At 41.3% G+C, this 12,559-nt stretch overlaps 1 non-coding gene across 1 annotated transcript; it reads left to right on the top strand.

Annotated features, from left to right (window-relative positions):
- Positions 1-11,959: 11,959 nt before the first annotated feature.
- Positions 11,960-12,033, top strand: Trnat-ugu (transfer RNA threonine (anticodon UGU)). Its single transcript has one exon. It is a non-coding gene; the product is annotated as a tRNA-Thr (tRNA).
- Positions 12,034-12,559: the final 526 nt, after the last annotated feature.

The raw sequence follows: 12,559 nt of genomic DNA, 5'->3' as shown, positions 1-12,559 counted from the left end.
GTGAATTTTACATGGGCAAGGGATGACAGTACGATGCATTCTGTCGATTTTTTAGGGGAAGTTGGTGTCAAAGGAAAACTGAAAACTGATGGTGAAGGTATGCTGCCAGTTGATTTCTTTTTATATCTATTTGGGGACAATATGCTGGAACACATAGTATTCCAGACTAATCTTTATGCGACTCAGAAAGGTAAGAATTACAGACCTCTTGAAAAAGATGAACTCGAGGTGTTTTTGGCTATAAATATTCTAATTGGTATCAAACAACCTTGCGCATATCGTGATTACTGGTCATCACACAACGAACTGAGAGATCAGTGCATTTCTTCACTTATGTCATTGAAAAGATTTAGCTGGATTTTATCACATATACATGTAAATGACAATACCCTTATGCCACAAAAAGAGAATAAATGTTACGACAAATTGTATAAAATTCTACCACTAATAAATCAATTACTGACAAGGTTCAAAGAATGTTATGCTCCAACTAAGGAGCAATCTGTTGACCAATGCATGGTGAAATTCAAAGGGCGAATATCATTCAAACAGTATATGCCTTAAAAGCCCACCAAGAGCGGGTACAAAATATGGGTCAGAGCTGACAAAATGGGATATATCTGCGATTTTGAGGTATATACTGTGAAATAAGGTGGCGCAGTGGAGAAATGTTTGGGAGAGAGGATTGTAAGAGATTCGTGTAAAGGCAATATCACATATATTCTGACAATTTTTTTTACTAGTATTCCACTTTTGCAGACACTAAAACGTGATGGTATCCTAGCCTGTGGTACCATTAGAGCCCACAGAAAAGGACTTCCTCCTCTGAAACCGGACAAAGAATTGCGAAGAGGAGAAAGTGATGGTCAGTTCGTTCTGATGGGATTGCATGCATTGAAATTGAAAGATAAACGTGTTGTCACGTTACTATCAACAATTGAGTCACCTGCAACTTTGAAAGAAGTCGGTAGGTAAGAAAAGGATGGCACAATTACAAAAATACCTTGCCCACAGATAGTGAAATCTTATAATTCGAAAATGGGATGTGTAGATAAAGCGGACAGGATGAATAGTTTCTATGCAATTGACAGAAAATCTAGACGCTGGTGGCTCAGACTGTCTTGGTATATGACTGATATTTGTATTTGAAATGCATTTATATTGTTTCGACTAACCAAGCCGAATGAAAAGAAAAAGCTAAAGGAATTTCGGCGATGTGTTGTAGCTGGCCTTGTAGGATCCAGTGTCTTCAAAGACAGTCCTGGTCGCCCAAGCGCATCATCTGAACCATGCGCCAAAAAGTGTAAAACTGTTGTTCTAGTGGAATAACGCACAACAGAATCAAAACATCTGCCAGTACATGGCACATTGAGGCGATGTGTACACTGGAGCACAAAAAGTAATCCACATAGAGGCAGATGGACATGTTCTTCCTGCCAAGTTGCTTTGTGTTTATCAGTAGAAAGTAATGAAGTTTAGTGTGCAGTGGTTTCATTAAAAAAATGATTTTATTTATTTTGCGTCTGAAAGGGTTGAGTTTGGGGAATAGGCAGGTCAGTCCATTGGGCGAATATCCTCTCACTCCAAGAGCTCCGCCACATAGCCAGTTCGATGTTGTCGCGTATTATCATCCATAAAACAGATGGCACATTAAAACGATTATGTTCAACAGTGTTCCTCGGTACATTACGCATTGCCTCCTGTCGCCTTATCAGGGAACGTAATGCACTCAGGAATGTTGTCTAACACGATCGTTTGTGTGGTCCAAGTGATATTGTATCGAGAGGCATAGTGCTTGGGCGCACTGACATCCAAATCTTTGAACTCGGTACATTCACTAGGAAGCCGCAGTGGCCGAGCGGTTCTAGACGCTTCAGTCCGGAACCGCGTTAGTGCTACTGTCGCAGGTTCGAATCCTGCCTCGGAAAATGCTATATAGACTTTCAGTAATGAAATATTAAATGCTCTGAGTAACCGGAAGTCACCCGTTGGGATTTTTTGTGACCTATCAAAGGCTTTTGATTGTGTGAATCATGGAATACTTCTAGATAAGCTCAAGAACTGTGGTATGAATGGGACAGTGCTCAAATTGTTTAAATCATACTCAACTGGAAGAGTACAGAAAGTTGAAATAAACAGTTCACATAATATGCAAAAAACTGGTGATTTCTCAAACTGGGGAACAATCAAGCATGGGGTGCCGCAAGGTTCGATCTTGGGTCCTCTGCTGTTCTCAATATATATTAATGAATTGCCATTCTATATTCACGAAGATGCAAAGCTGGCTGGTACTTTTTGCCGATGATACAAGTATAGCTATCACACCCGACAGACAAGAATTAACTGGTGAAATTGTAAACGATGTTTTTCAGAAAATCTTTAAGTGGTTCTCTGCAAATGGGCTCTCATTAAACTTTGACAAAACACAGTATATTCAGTTCCACACAGTAAATGGAATGACACCATTAATAAATATAGACTTCGATCAGAAATCGGTAGCTAAGGTAGAATATTCAAAATTTCTAGGTGTATGCATTGATGAGGGGTTGAACTGGAAAAAACACACTGAGGATCTGCTGAAACGTTTGAGTTCAGCTACTTATACTATTAGGGTCATTGCAAATTTTGGCGATATACATCTGAGTAAATTAGCTTACCGCGCCTATTTTCATTCTCTGGTTTCGTATGGCATCATATTCTGGGGTAACTCACCATTGAGTAAATGAGAGTTCATTGCACAAAAGCGTGTAATCAGAATAATTGCTGGAGCTCATCCAAGATCATCCTGCAGACACTTATTTAAAGAGCTAGAAATCTTCACTGTAGCCTCACAACATATATATACATTCACTTATGAAATTTGTTGTTAACAATCAGAACGAATTCAAAAGTATTAGCATTGTACATGGCTACAACACTAGGAGAAAGGATGATCTTCACTAGTCAAGGTTAAATCTAACTTTGGCTCAGAAGGGGGTAAATTATGCTGCCACAAAACTCTTTGGTCACTTACCTAATAGCATCAAAAGTTTTACAGATAGCCATATAGGATTTAAAAGGAAATTAAAAGACTTTCTTAATTGCAACTCCTTCGACTTATTAGATGAATTTTTGGATATAGTAAGTGGGTAATTTCCCAACCCCCACAAAATAAACAAATTAAAAATATTGATTGTCATGTAATATTTTGTGTAATGTAATATCTTGTATAGACACCTTTTATTAACCTGACACGTTCCACATCATTACGAAGTGTCGTATTCATGTTCTATGGAACAAGTACTAATCTAATGCATGTGTGTGATGTCCTTAGGTTAGTTAGGTTTAAGTAGTTCTAAGTCTAGGGGACTGGTGACCTCGGATATTAAGTCCGATAGTGCTCAGAGCCTTTTGAATCATTCTGAGGACTCGAACCTCCGGCAGGAAGGGCCGCGCAGTGCATGACATGGTGCCTCTAACCACGCTGCCAGTCCGCGCGGCGTATCTAAACTGTGCACTGTAAACAAACAATGTATAATATTTGACAACAATCATTTCACTCACAAATGTAAATTTTTGTACAAAATGTTTTCTCAAAACGTTAACAGGTAATAACAAGTCCTCCCCATTAGCTGAACGGTCAGCGCGTTGGCTTGCCACGCACGGGAGCCCGGGTTCGATTCCCGGTTGGGGAAGCAGATTTTCTCCCTTCAGGGACTGGGCGTTGTGCTGTCCTCATCATCATTTCATCACCATTGTCGACGCGCAGGTCGCCCAATGTGACGTCACACTCAGTAAGACGTGCATTTGGCGGCCGAACTTCCCGACTGGGAACTCCCAGCCCCTGACGCCATACGCTAATTTCCATTTTGTAATAAAAATTTTACAGAAAGGAAATAAAGTAAAAAAAATAAAGCACAAAAAGTGCTCAAACATGTCTGGGTAAAACAAGAATCCAAAGGTTTCTTGCATAACGCGAAATCCCTCATCCAGTTTTCTTAGGAAGCACGGAAATAAAATGAACTGCAACACCACAAGATCATTAGTTCTTTCTCTGTTTGGTCCAAGTTACATCGACTCATGTTACTTGGCAGTTACATATCAACATATCATGCGAAAGTTACTTTCGTCTTTAATTTTTGCGCACCAGTGGGTATTTATTTATTTTTTTTTTTTTTTGTGAACTAGCTTTCGGATTTCTAGGCTACCATCAGAAAACTTAAGACCGAACGTACAGTCCGCACAACATCAGCTAGACCTTGTAGCTGTCCAAAATTGTTGCGTACAAAGATATGTGATCATTTTGCGACTACTATATATCTATATGATAAACACATTTTGTGATGCTTCGGTTTGTCAACAGAAATATTCTTAATGATGTACTGAATGGTTTGGACTCTAAAGATGTAAGTACAAATCCATAAATCAGGTTTAGGTTTAGGTGTTCGTTGTTCCCGCGCGCTGTTCGGGAGTGGAATGGTAGAGAGATAGTATGATTGTGGTTCGATGAACCCTCTGCCAAGCACTTAAATGTGAATTGCAGAGTAGTCATGTAGATGTAGATGTAGACCTACTACGTAAACATGTTGCACTACACAAGTTGAACAGATGTTCAGAAATGTTCAAACGTGTGTGAAATCTTATGAGACTTAACTGCTAAGGTCATCAGTCCCTAAGCTTACACACTACTTAACCTAAATTATCCTAAGGACAAACACACACACCCATGCCCGAGGAGGACTTGAGCCTCCGCCGGGACCAGCCGCACAGTCCATGACTGCAGCACCTTAGACGTTGAACAGATATTGGTTGATGTATCTCAGCTATACGTAGACTGATGTATAGTTGAAAGACCTCAGCAAATATTAGTGTAATTGTGTAGTACAAAATGCTTATTGAATACTAGTCGACTTCTTGTGGCGAGGAATGCTCTCTTTGCTTGTGCGACTCTTTCTTATATTTTCCTTGATTCGTCCGTTATGCGTTATTTTGCTTCCGAGGTAGTAGAATTCCTTCACTACATCTGCTACACTGTTCCTAATTTTTATGTTAAGCTTCTCTCTAATCTTGTTTCCGGTAAGTCGTAATATTTTCGTATTTCTTTGATTTGCTCTCAGTTGTATTCTTTTCTCAGTTGAATGTTTTTTTTTCTGTTCGTCTTTTCTTCTTCACTTTCGCCCGGCACAGCAATGTCATCAACTGATCTTATCATTGATATCTTTTCGGCCTGACTTTTAATCCTATTTCTGAACATTTCTTTTGTGTCCTTCTTTGCTTCGTCGACATACAGGTTGGCCGGTAGAGGAAAACGGCGGCGTACGTGCCTTCCATCTTTTTTTTTTTAATACGATCGCGTCGTTTTCCTTCTAGGTTCTTGTACATACTGTATGTATATTATCTGTCTTTCCCTACCTCTTTCTATGAGACTTCCAAGTATCTTTCAGCGCTTTCTATTGTCGAATGCTTCTTCTAGGACAACATATTCTATGAAAGTGCACCGATTTTTCTTAAGTCTAGTTTCCGGTATCAGACTCATAGAAGGAGTATGAATTGATCTACTCTTTATCTCACTTGTCAGTATATCTCTGAGATACAGCGTCGTCTGTTAACTGTGCTGTTTTCTCTGGAATTTCTCATGCACTGTCCCTTGATTGTGTCCCTCATAGTTATCTAATCCTGTCAGCCTGGGCAGCTGCTAAAAGCTTTCTATGCTCTTCTTCTTTTACCTTGTAGTCTTTCGTTGTGAAGCAGTTCAGTTGAATTTGAACATTTGCGTGCAGCACCACGTTTACTGGTTCTAGTTTCCTTTCCTTGAATTCACCACCTGCCCATCTTTCAACATTTCTACGTATCTTATGAGATTGAATTCAATTAGATAATTCCTTTTAGATGTTGCAATGTCAGTAACTGTAGTGTATGCTGAACAATATGGAAACGGTTTTATTTTCAGGTGTTGCAATGTCAGAAACGGTAGTGTATGTGCGGCGCGGCACGTTACTTTTTTACCGCCCTGCCAGTGTCCAGCAATGTTCATTTGTCTAGCTAAAAGCTGTAGTAGAAAATACTAGACCACTACTGTCTACTGCAGATCGCAACATACGTAGAATTGTCCGGTAAACAGGATGTGGCTAGCTACTGAAATAAAAGTTTTAACTTGTTGTTGTTGTTGTGGTCTTCAGTCCTGAGACTGGTTTGATGCAGCTCTCCATGCTACTCTATCCTGTGCAAGCTTTTTCATCTCCCAGTACCTACTGCAACCTACATCCTTCTGAATCTGCTTAGTGTATTCATCTCTTGGTCTCCCTCTACGATTTTTACCCTCCACGCTGCCCTCCAATACTAAATTGGTGATCCCTTGATGCCTCAGAACATGTCCTACCAACCGATCCCTTCTTCTGGTCAAGTTGTGCCACAAACTTCTCTTCTCCCCAATCCTATTCAATACTTCCTCATTAGTTATGTGATCTACCCATCTAATCTTCAGCATTCTTCTATAGCACCACATTTCGAAAGCTTCTATTCTCTTCTTGTCCAAACTATTTATCGTCCATGTTTCACTTCCATACATGGCTACACTCCATACGAATACTTTCAGAAATGACTTCCTGACACCTAAATCAATACTGGATGTTAACAAATTTCTCTTCTTCAGAAACGCTTTCCTTGCCATTGCCAGCCTACATTTTATATCCTCTCTACTTCGACCATCATCAGTTATTTTGCTCCCCAAATAGCAAAACTCTTTTACTACTTTAAGTGCCTCATTTCCTAATCTAATTCCCTCAGCATCACCCGACTTTATTCGACTACATTCCATTATCCTTGTTTTGCTTTTGTTGATGTTCATCTTATATCCTCCTTTCAAGACACTGTCCATTCCGTTCAGCTGCTCTTCCAGGTCCTTTGCTGTCTCTGATAGAATTACAATGTCATCGGCGAACCTCAAAGTTTTTATTTCTTCTCCGTGAATTTTAATACCTACTCCGAATTTTTCTTTTGTTTCCTTTACTGCTTGCTCAATATACAGATTGAACAACATCGGGGAGAGGCTACAACCCTGTCCTCCTCCCTTCCCAACCACTGCTTCCCTTTCATGTCCCTCGACTCTTATAACTGCCATCTGGTTTCTGTACAAATTGTAAATAGCCTTTCGCTCCCTGTATTTTACCCCTGCCACCTTTAGAATTTGAAAGAGAATATTCCAGTCAACATTGTCAAAAGCTTTCTCTAAGTCTACAAATGCTAGAAACGTAGGTTTGCCTTTCCTTAATCTTTCTTCTAAGATAAGTCGTAGGGTCAGTATTGCCTCACGTGTTCCAGTGTTTCTACGGAATCCAAACTGATCTTCCCCGAGGTTGGCTTCTACTAGTTTTTCCATTCGTCTGTAAAGAATTCGTGTTAGTATTTTGCAGCTGTGACTTATTAAGCTGATAGTTCGGTAATTTTCACATCTGTCAACACCTGCTTTCTTTGGGATTGGAATTATTATATTCTTCTTGAAGTCTGAGGGTATTTCGCCTGTTTCATACATCTTGCTCACCAGATGGTAGAGTTTTGTCAGGACTGGCTCTCCCACGGCCGTCAGTAGTTCCAATGGAATATTGTCTACTCCGGGGGCCTTGTTTCGACTCAGGTCTTTCAGTGCTCTGTCAAATTCTTCACGCAGTATCGTATCTCCCATTTCATCTTCATCTACATCCTCTTCCATTTCCATAATATTGTCCTCAAGTACATCGCCCTTGTATAGACCCTCTATATACTCATTCCACCTTTCTGCTTTCCCTTCTTTGCTTAGAACTGGGTTTCCATCTGAGCTCTTGATATTCATACAAGTCGTTCTCTTATCTCCAAAGGTCTCTTTAATTTTCCTGTAGGCGGTATCTATCTTACCCCTAGTGAGATAGGCCTCTACATCCTTACATTTGTCCTCTAGCCATCCCTGCTTAGCCATTTTGCACTTCCTGTCGATCTCATTTTTGAGACGTTTGTATTCCTCTTTGCCTGTTTCACTTACTGCATTTTTATATTTTCTCCTTTCATCAATTAAATTCAATATTTCTTCTGTTACCCAAGGATTTCTATTAGCCCTCGTCTTTTTACCTACTTGATCCTCTGCTGCCTTCGCTACTTCATCCCTCAAAGCTACCCATTCTTCTTCTACTGTATTTATTTCCCCCATTCCTGTCAATTGCTCCCATATGCTCTCCCTCAATCTCTGTACAACCTCTGGTTCTTTTAGTTTATCCAGGTCCCATCTCCTTAAATTCCCACCTTTTTGCAGTTTCTTCAGTTTTAATCTACAGGTCATAACCAATAGATTGTGGTCAGAGTCCACATCTGCCCCTGGAAAAGTCTTACAATTTAAAACCTGGTTGCTAAATCTCTGTCTTACCATTATATAATCTATCTGATACCTTTTAGTATCTCCAGGGTTCTTCCATGTATACAACCTTCTTTCATGATTCTTAAACCAAGTGTTAGTTATGATTATGTTGTGCTCTGTGCAAAATTCTACCAGGCGGCTTCCTCTTTCATTTCTGTCCCCCAATCCATATTCACCTACTATGTTTCCTTCTCTCCCTTTTCCTACACTCGAATTCCAGTCACCCATGACTATTAAATTTTCGTCTCCCTTCACAATCTGAATAATTTCTTTTATTTCATCATACATTTCTTCAATTTCTTCGTCATCTGCAGAGCTAGTTGGCATATAAACTTGTACTACTGTAGTAGGTGTGGGCTTCGTATCTATCTTGGCCACAATAATGCGTTCACTATGCTGTTTGTAGTAGCTTACCCGCATTCCTATTTTCCTATTCATTATTAAACCTACTCCTGCATTACCCCTATTTGATTTTGTGTTTATAACCCTGTAGCCACCTGACCAGAAGTCTTGTTCCTCCTGCCACCGAACTTCACTAATTCCCATTATATCTAACTTCAACCTATCCATTTCCCTTTTTAAATTTTCTAACCTACCTGCCAGATTAAGGGATCTGACATTCCACGCTCCGATCCGTAGAACGCCAGTTTTCTTTCTCCTGATAACGACATCCTCTTGAGTAGTCCCCGCCCGGAGATCCGAATGGGGAACTATTTTACCTCCGGAATATTTTACCCAAGAGGACGCCATCATCATGTAATCATACAGTAAAGCTGCATGCCCTCGGGAAAAATTACGGCTGTAGTTTCCCCTTGCTTTCAGCCGTTCGCAGTACCAGCACAGCAAGGCCGTTTTGGTTATTGCTACAAGGCCAGATCAGTCAATCATCCAGACTGTTGCCCTTGCAACTACTGAAAAGGCTGCTGCCCCTCTTCAGGAACCACACGTTTGTCTGGCCTCTCAACAGATACCCCTCCGTTGTGGTTGCACCTAGGGTACGGCTATCTGTATCGCTGAGGCACGCAAGCCTCCCCACCAACGGCAAGGTCCATGGTTCATGGGGGGGAGTTTTAACTTGGCAATGTAAATTTTCAGGTGTATTTTTACAATAAAGACCACAGTTAATACTGCCAAGTCCGTACTAAGTGGCAACACAATGTAAAGTTCACACGCACACCACAATCACACACGTGGCCAGTTTATGGTATTTACATCCGTTACCGAAGTTAATAGAGTTCACCGGATCGTTTAGTTATGAAAATGCTCGCTCAAATGTTGTGCACTCTGCTCTACACGTAATACCTGTTCCAGTCTTACATCGCACAACATGCCACGCGGTTTTAACTAACAGTCAAAACCAATAATTTTGATATTCCGTCCGAAATTCCACACGACTTCCACTATACTGTTCACTTAAATACAATATGTACTACTTCGCGAACTCGTAATTAGCATTTTTCCGCGATTTTACAGTACTTTCATCGGAGCTGCTTTCAATGAGATGTTCCTAGTTCGAACCCTCAGCCCCGACCCCCCTAGATCACACCAAAGACTTTGTTCCCAGCATAGATTGGCGCGAGCCTGCATTTTTCTGATTGGCTGATATCACAAACAGCAAATCAGGTTGCAGTATTATCCCGCGCTAAACCGCGCTTTACTTCAATGACCAATCATAGTAAAACATTTCTTTCTATGGCAATTGCTAAATAAATAAATTTAGAAAAGTATCAAATATAACATTACTCTTTCTGAAATTACCGATTAATTTGTGTTCTACTCACGATTTAATAGTACCATAAACTGACTGCACATTTAACTATAGTAAATCCCCTGTATAGTTTAATTGGTACTTCGTGAATAAACAAAACAATTTTCATTTACTTCTGTTCTTCTTCGCTCATACAATACTCACACTGCTAATTACTACACATATAAAACAATTATAATTATGCAAATACATTAAATATTAATCAAACATAACTTTACAACATTGTTTTGACTACTACTGCTAGCACTGTCCGTCAACTGCTGACCTCTGGCGCCTACTATTACAACTGCGTCCAGCTCTGTAACTCAGGTCCATGTCAGCTGGTGACATCTGTCGATGACTCATGCCTATAACGATATCATCCTAACAAGTGACAGGAGCGATGCGAAGGCGCTACGCTTCATATGCTGACCACTATGGAACTAGTTTCTTCTGTAACGACCACTGGTGACACGAGTCGGGTAAAGCCTTTATGTTCCTTAAATTTGATACTTTTTTATGTTTGTAGAAGTCTCTGTTTTAAAACGCGCAAAACCTTTGGCATTTCTGGCCAAACAATTGGATTTATTTGCGATTTTTTTAAAAACGGAACAGATTAATAAATGATGCAGCCAGCATGGAGGACTGGCGCTTCTGCTATTGACACGAGACTGTTGCAGACAGTGATTTCCCGGTTCAGTACCCACTTATGAAGGCGGATTCTGGTGGTAAGCTGCGTTAACCTTCTTCCAGCACCTCGCGAACGTGAATTACATCTCTTTGCCTTACGACACAAAGGGAAGTAATACTTCAAGGAAAGCAACTTACTGCAGGTGTGCTTTATTGCAAAAAAGATGCTCCATGTGGAGTGTGGGTGCATTCTAACGCCAGAAGTTTCCTATTAAGGGCGGTCATGTGGGAAAGTGTAACTGCGCAACTCACACGCGCACTATCGCTCCGGAGAAATCAGCAACTACAACAGTTCGGCAGATGACAGCACGAATGCCAGTTGGTACAAACGAAGTAAATCTTCTGTGCAACGTTGTAGAGACCGCGTCTTAATTGTGGCAGAAGCGTTCGAAATCCGCTTTATACGAGGAGCACTCGTCCACTGCATAAATCGAGTTTCGATTCGCTGCAATCGTTCACGCATAGTCATTTTTCAAGCTAAATGATGGCTAACTGAAAACCACAGCTGCCGACAGGTGTTGTTGATATACCTCGATGTGGACAGCTGAAAGTGTGTGCCCCGACCGGGTCTCGAACCCGGGATCTCCTGCTTACATGGCAGATGATCTATCCATCTGAGCCACCGAGGACACAGATGAATGTAGAATTGTGGATAGTTGGGAATGTGGGTCCCATGGGAAGCGTGCAAGGGATAAGTCCCTGCAGTCGCGCTGTTCATCTGTGTCCTCGGTGGCTCAGATGGATAGAGCGTCTGTCATGTAAGCAGGAGATCCCGGGTTCGAGTCCCGGTCGGGGCACACACTTTCAGCTGTCCACATCGAGGTTTATCAACAACACCTGTCGGCAGCTTAGGTTTTCAGTTAGTCATCATTTATTCCAGGGAAAAGCTGCACGGTCATCAACAGTAACTGTTCTTTCGAGAACAAGTTACTGTCTTCGCATATATAGTTAAAGGCTACCCAGCCAGTGACCTTCGTCTGTGCGAATGCGTACAGGTTGCCCAAACTCTTACGGAAATCGCCAAAGCGTGCGCGAGTAATGAGTGGTTGGGCAAATGTCTATAAGGTACAATACATATGTAGAATTGTGGTTAATTGGGAATGTGAGTCTCACGGGAAGCGTGCAAGGGTGAGTCCCTGGAGTCGCGCTATTCATCTGTGTCCTCGGTGGCTCAGATGGATAGAGCGTCTGCCATGTAAGCAGGAGATCCCGGGTTCGAGTCCCGGTCGGGGCACACACTTTTAGCTGTCCACATCGAGGTATATCAACAACACCTGTCGGCAGCTGTGGTTTTCAGTTAGTCATCATTTATTCCAGGGAAAAGCTGCACGGTCATCAACAGTAACTGTTCTTTCGAGAACAAGTTACTGTCTTCGTATACATTTTTCAAGCGCTGGCTGGCGGAGCTACAAAAATAAGCTTGCTCGTTCTGGGGAAATATGCAGAAGACTCCTTTCGTGATCATCGTACGTAGAATCCATCCTCTGTTTGTCCGATTACATTGATTCTGGCGTCCGTAGGCAGTACGTGCATGAATTGCTGTTGTTTGTACAGTTCTGTTAATTATAAGGAATTAATGAGTTTGGAACCACCGTAAGCATTTCTCTGCAGTGACATTACCGACATTGGCAGTTTGTGCAGCACTCAGACTGACGAACGTGCTGAGCGACGAAAATAGTTCCACATTATCACGTGACTGCCCTTCATAACAATAGCTAGACTCGGGAAGAGCGGCATGCATGACCTCAGCCATCACATCT

The sequence above is a fragment of the Schistocerca serialis genome, chromosome 9 (assembly GCF_023864345.2).
Source record: "Schistocerca serialis cubense isolate TAMUIC-IGC-003099 chromosome 9, iqSchSeri2.2, whole genome shotgun sequence".
NCBI classification, from domain to species: Eukaryota; Metazoa; Arthropoda; class Insecta; order Orthoptera; family Acrididae; genus Schistocerca; species Schistocerca serialis.
Note: the sequence above shows the minus strand (reverse complement) of the source record. Positions and strands in the feature narration are given on the sequence as shown.